This window comes from Schistocerca piceifrons, chromosome 9, assembly GCF_021461385.2.
Source record: "Schistocerca piceifrons isolate TAMUIC-IGC-003096 chromosome 9, iqSchPice1.1, whole genome shotgun sequence".
Taxonomy (NCBI): Eukaryota; Metazoa; Arthropoda; class Insecta; order Orthoptera; family Acrididae; genus Schistocerca; species Schistocerca piceifrons.
In genome coordinates, this window is record NC_060146.1 from 201,280,670 (window position 1) to 201,287,291 (window position 6,622).

Genomic DNA, 6,622 nt, shown 5'->3' on the forward strand with positions numbered 1-6,622 from the left:
ATCGTCCGCTCTCAAAACTCCGCCATCTCTCTCCCCACGTCCACCACTGCTAGCGGCTCACCTCCAACTGCACAACACTACGCGCTGTTCACATCCAACTGCCCAACACTATAATAGCAAATATTCCAACAATGCAAACCAGCCACAGACTGCACACAGCACAGTCAGTGATTTTCGTACAGAGCGCTACGTGGCATTACCAACATAAAAACCTAAACAGCCTACTTACAAAACTTACGAGATTTCTGGTTCTTCACAGAGATATGGTCTGCTGTTTCGTTCTTCATCGTCCGAATTTGGTTGACCACGATGGAACTGATCGCACCACCTGACCGCTGTGTAGCTGGGTGGTGCGTTGTTGCCATAAATTTTCTCCAAGTCAGCCTTGATTATTGCAGCTCCGTTCTTGAAACGCAGAAAAGACGTTACTGCACGATGCTCCACTTCATAGATAGGTTGTGCCATTTTACAGGTGTGCCTCTCCCAGCTACGTGTTGCAGTAGTGTGTCTCGACGAGTTTAGAGTATCGAGACTATAGAAATGTACTTGCAAATAAATAAGAAATTAACTACACAACTTCATTTTTTCGACATGATAATTAAAATTTTATGACTTCCCTTGCATGCTCAGAACACTCTTACTGCCGCTAGTAAATGTAATACTGGACATGGTTTCTTGATGCATCCCACAGTGAACACTGCCTAGGCTAACACGAAAGTCAATGCCTAATATTCTACATACATCTCGAAACGCAGCTACAGACTGACGTGGCAGGATGACGGTGTGTGCAGGACTGTAATGTGGCACACTGACATTCGCTGCCCAGCACCACAGCTAGGCAACGTTAATCAACAAGTTAACTTCGCTTATCGTTAATTCGTTACTGAAAAAGTTAACTTCATTAAACGTTGAAGCGTAACTTTACAGGAGATTTATCAGAAGCTAAAGTAAATAGTTATTCATTAACTTGTAATAGTAAACTTTATGTTGTGGATGTAGTGGAATGAGGAAGTGAATCAAACGATATACTATGCTTAAAAAATTTTTTTGTTGGGGAAGTTTAGGTAGGATGTTGTTATGGTCTTCAGTCCAGAGACTGGTTTGATGCAGCTCTCCATGCTACTCTATCCTGTGCAAGCTTCTTCATCTCCCACTACCTGCTGCAACCTACATCTTCCTGAATCTGCTTCGTGTATTCATCTCTTGGTCTCCCTCTACGATTTTTACCCTCCACGCTGCCCTCCAATACTAAATTGGTGATCCCTTGATGCCTCAGAACATGTCCTACCAACCGATCCCTTCTTCTACTCAAGTTGTGCCACAACTTTCTCTTCTCCCCAATTCTATTCAGTACCTCCTCATTAGTTATGTGAGCTACCCATCTAATCTTCAGCATTCTTCTGTAGCACCACATTTCGAAAGCTTCTATTCTCTTCTTGTCCAAACTATTTATCGTCCTTGTTTCGTTTCCATACATGGCTACACTCCATACAAATACTTTCAGAAACGACTGCCTGACACTTAAATCTATACTCGTTGTTAACAAATTTCTCTTCTTCAGAAACGCTTCCCTTGCCATTGCCAGTCTACATTTTATATCCTCTCTACTTCGACCATTATCAGTTGTTTTGCTCCCCATATAGCAAAACTCCTTTACTACTTTAAGTGCCTCATTTCCTAATCTAATTCCCTCAGCATCACTCTACTTAATTCGACTAAATTCCGTTATCCTCGTTTTGCTTTTGTTGATATTCATCTTATATCCTCTTTCAAGACACTGTCCATTCCGTTCAACTGCTCTTCCAAGTCCTTTGCTGTCTCTGACAGAATTACAATGTCATCGGCAAACCTGAAGGTAGGATATCGAAGGAAAATAAAACAACACTTTAATCGGTAAATTATTTAGATTTATGATTATTTAATTATCAATATTACATCAAAGAAGAATAAGATACTATCTGATTCTCGGTGCGTATTTCCCGTAATAAGATGTTGCTTAAATCGAAAGTGCTCATCAACGACGTGTCTATCCGATATTCTCCTCGAAACTAAACTTTTTCTAGGGTTGCAAGTGTTTTTGAGCTTCTCAGATGACTTCGATTCGACGACATGCAAGGAAATCCGTCCGTTACAACGAAGTTTACTATTCATTGCTCCACACAAGCTTGAGACACACCGCCATCTGCTGCAACGCCAGAAGACTGTCCAGTGCTTCTCTGTCGCATCCTTTTAACCGGAATACTGCTACTTGCTCCGCTGTCGATATCTGAATGCCCAAGATTGATTATTCTTTTCTGCTTTGCTCTAGCGAATCCGGGCCTCGCTGTTTCTTCAAAGTGTACATTCCGAGATTCATATGCTCTCCTTGTGTGTTGTTTCAAATTGTTTATTATCGAAGTTGAGCCCTAATTGTTGACTTTTTAGAGAAGCACAGTGTACAACCGAAGAGTATTTGTTCTCCCTGTCTGGATCCAGACTTAACGTAATCATTTAAATGCGTCCACGAATTTTCATCTCAACTGGAGAGTTAGAACCCGTTTCCATGACTTTGTTTCCACAGGCAATTCATTAACAAAAATTAGTACTTAGCGTGAATTTAGTTATTCTCGCCCGCACTCGATTGCTTACATAAAAAGCGCGCATCCCGGTGTAGCCACACCCGAAATTGTCAGAACACGATATCCGCTGGCGGCGCAGCGTCATTTTTGTCATAAACAGCGATCAACGGAGTCAAAGAAAGTTAGCGGCTAAAGAGTCCGTTACCGTATTTCAAAATTAACTTAAAATTCAATCCGATACTCTAAAAATTAACTTAGTTAGTTAACTATTAACGGTCTTGTGGCAAGCTATGGCCCGCACTCGCCTTCTCACGTGATCACCGTTGTAACCACGGGACGCTGTGCAATACACCTCAGAACAGGGTGCTCAACAAGTAGTGACCACTACTGTACTCCTTCTCGTAACGTTAATACTGTATGCAAAAGGCGACAGAGTGAAGTATTACTTACACTCTGTGTAATCATCAATGGAATGAACAGTATTAAATACCATCTACAACATTTTTTCTCTATTTGTTTTTCAAGGAGCTATTAACAGAATCTTGTAGCGTAAGTCTTGTAAAATACTTAGACTGGAATAAATCAGTGTGCCATATTTATTGTGTTTGAGTAACCATGTCACTACCCTCTGTATGGTTTCATTTGGATATAATCATCTATTAATGACTCTGCCAAAAATAAAAAAAGGGTTTATACATGTTGCTCATGTGGTTGCGGCTGTTACTATATTACTGTGGTCGGTCTCTTAAAATTATTTCAGTAAGTAAAAGGCGATAGAGCGAAATGTTTCGAACTGAACAATAAACAAGAAAATAGTATTTTAGGTCACAGACAAAACACACTGCATCATAAGCCTTGTAGCATTTTTAACACATACTAAATTATTAAATCTTGTATGTGATTTCTAAGCCATCTCTTAACGTCAGTAATTTGCAGCAAAAATAGAAATAAAGGTAATACCACTTAGCAGACCTCACTATCTCCCACACTGATCTATTTCCGTCATGACCTCAGTGTCTTAAGTTGTAAACACTCATACAAGAGATTACCTTCGAACTGTTCATTAATATTTTTAAGTTATTGTCGAAATTATCTTCTATTTTTTGTTCATTCATTATTCCATTTCACACAGTTGGTATATTCTTGCCTGTGAAACAAATGTTACGGTTCCAGTTTTGTTTTACAATGAGTTAACACAAGTCGTGGGATAGTGATGTCCGCGTGTACAGATGGTGGTATTAACGCATACACGAGATATAAAACGGCAGTGCATTCGCAGAGCTGTTATTTGTACTCAGGTTATTGACGTGATAAGGTTTCCGACGTTATTATGACCGCACGACTTGGAATTAACAAACTTTGAAAGTGGGGTAGTACTGAAATGGGAGATTTTTGAAGACAGAGGTAAACTATCCCGAGAGAGTCTATTAACGAAGTTTCAAGAACCAGCTTTAAATCATGACTCTAGGGATGTACTGTAACCCCCTACGTATCGCTCACACAGATATCATGAGTAGCGTGAGGATAAGATTAGAATAATTGCTGCAAGCACAGTGGCATTCTAGCAATCATTCTCCCCGCGTTGCATACGTCAATGGAACAGGAAGAAACCCTAATAACTGGTAAAATGCGATGTACCGTCTGCCATGCACCTCACGGTGGATTGGAGAGTATTGAGGTAGATGTAGATAGATGTGAATGATAAAGATCAGCAGTCAAAAAGGGAAGGAAGGCTACGATAAACTGTTCAAAATACGCCCACTGCTTGGTTATCTTATCAAAAGCTACTCTGAAAGATATAAGCCAGTAGAACATCTTGCTGTGGATGAATCGATGATTCGTTTCAAAGGTAGGTCAAGCCTCAAGCAATATATCCCACAGAAACTCATAAAGCGTGATACAAAATTTGGGTACTGACTACTGAAACTGGCTATTTTCCCATGTTTCAACTCTATACTGGGAAAAATTATAATAGGTTTGTTTATAAATAAATCATCTGCTACCAGTCACGATTTTATTTATTTTATGTTTCGCACGACGCGTTTCGGGAAATTATTCACATTTTCAAGTGCGTTTTATGTGTTTGTTACGTCATTACTATGTGATGTTGTCGATGTGTGAGATTCTGCTTCATTTTGTTGACTTTACTTCAATGTATAAGAGAACACCCGATTTTTAGTTGGTTGTCGATCTTTTTGTGAAGTTAGTGGCGAAATTTAGAAGAATTTGTACTTACAGTTTCCTTGTGGTCCATTTGTGCAGAGTTTCACACACACTGAACGTCACATACAACTTGTAAACTTTTAAACATCGAAAACATTTTTCATAAACAAAACAGTGACACAGATGTTCTTACAAGTAGTCAACAGAGATGACAATATAGGTCTTCTACAGAGTATGATATGTTTTTGTACAGAGGTTATTTACTTTAACAATGTGGATCATAATTTGCTTATGCCTATTTTACAATTGTGCTTATTTCTATCTGTTACTATTTTTATTTAAGTGTACTAACGAAACATCTGAAGAAATTCACTGATTTACTTTCAAGTTTTTCATTTAATATTTTATCTTTATATTTTCTGTAATGTGAATATATCTCCAGTTCTTATAGCAAAACCGAGCGAGGTGGCGTAGTGGTTAAACACTGGACTCGCATTCGGGAGGACGACGGTTCAATCCCGCGTCCGGCCATCCTGATTTAGGTTTTCCGTGATTTCCCTAAATCGCTCCAAGCAAATGCAGGGATGGTTCCTTTGAAAGGGCACGGCCGACTTCCTTCCCAGTCCTTCCCTAATCCGATGAGACCGATGACCTCGCTGTCTGGTCTCCTTCCCAAAAAACAACAACTTATAGCAAATCCATTTTATGTCCTTTATTTAGTCGGTGGAGTGCTTAGACATTTTGCTCTACTTTTCCAAATGGGTGTTTGTATTATATACATTTGTTGCTATGGCTGATGTAGTGTGCCATTTTCCGAAACGCGTCGTGCGAAAAAATAAAATAAAGAAAATCGTGACTGATAGCAGATAAGTTATTTATAAACAAACCTATTGTTTTCACAGTCACAGGCTTTCAGAACCATTTATAATGGCTCAAATCACTGTGAAAATTAGTCAGGAGACAGAAAAATGCTTAGTTTCCCGCGTTGTAAAACACCTTAAACCAGAACTTGCAGGAAAATGTACAAGCTGTATTTTATAATCATTTTACTTCTGTACCCCTCGTGCTCGGTCTGAGGAAACAAAGCATATGGGTTTGTGGGAGGGTGAGGAAAGGGAGTGTTGGGTTTCCAAAAGAATTTGAAAAATAAAATAACATGTCTCGGTGAGAATATCAGTTTCGATGTAACAGCCGAAGTATTACAGTAGTCGTTTGGAAAGATCGCAAACCAATACAGTTTCTTTCAAATTTCCACAATATTAAAAACGTAAGCACAACATTTTGGAAATATAAAAATGGTTTCCATGCAGAAATTACGTGCCTAGATTTTGTAAATGGTTACAATGCATATAAAATGGGGCTTGTAGACAAATCTGACAAGTCAAAATCGTTCTCTGAGATTGGAAGAGAAAGCAGAACGTGGCAACACAGGATTTTATGACACTTACTTGATGTCACTGTTGTAAACACCTCCGTCATTTATAAGAAACGCTGCAGTCACTAGCAAATATTCTTGAAGAAATTCAAACTCCGTAATTCCTGGTCAAGTCTCATCATCTCCTAACCACAAGAGGTCTCACATCAAGCAGAACACTTTCAAGCTTTTCGTTACAGCACATAAGCGCTTTGACAAAGCATCCCATTTGCCAGAAAGAGGAGCATCTCGAAGATGCGCTCACTGTAGTACTGCCAAAGTACTGCATCGCGCAGAATTCATGTGTAAAACATCTAATGTTGGTTTGTATTTAACCAAAACGGAGAAACGTTTCACCAAATTTCACAAAAAAAATGTAGCCATGAGAAATCATCATTACGACCCCCAGTGGTTTAGCTTTGAAACCAACCAAAATTTACAATGTTACTTATAATCCCTCTTGATTGCAAAAATGTTTGTTCGCCTG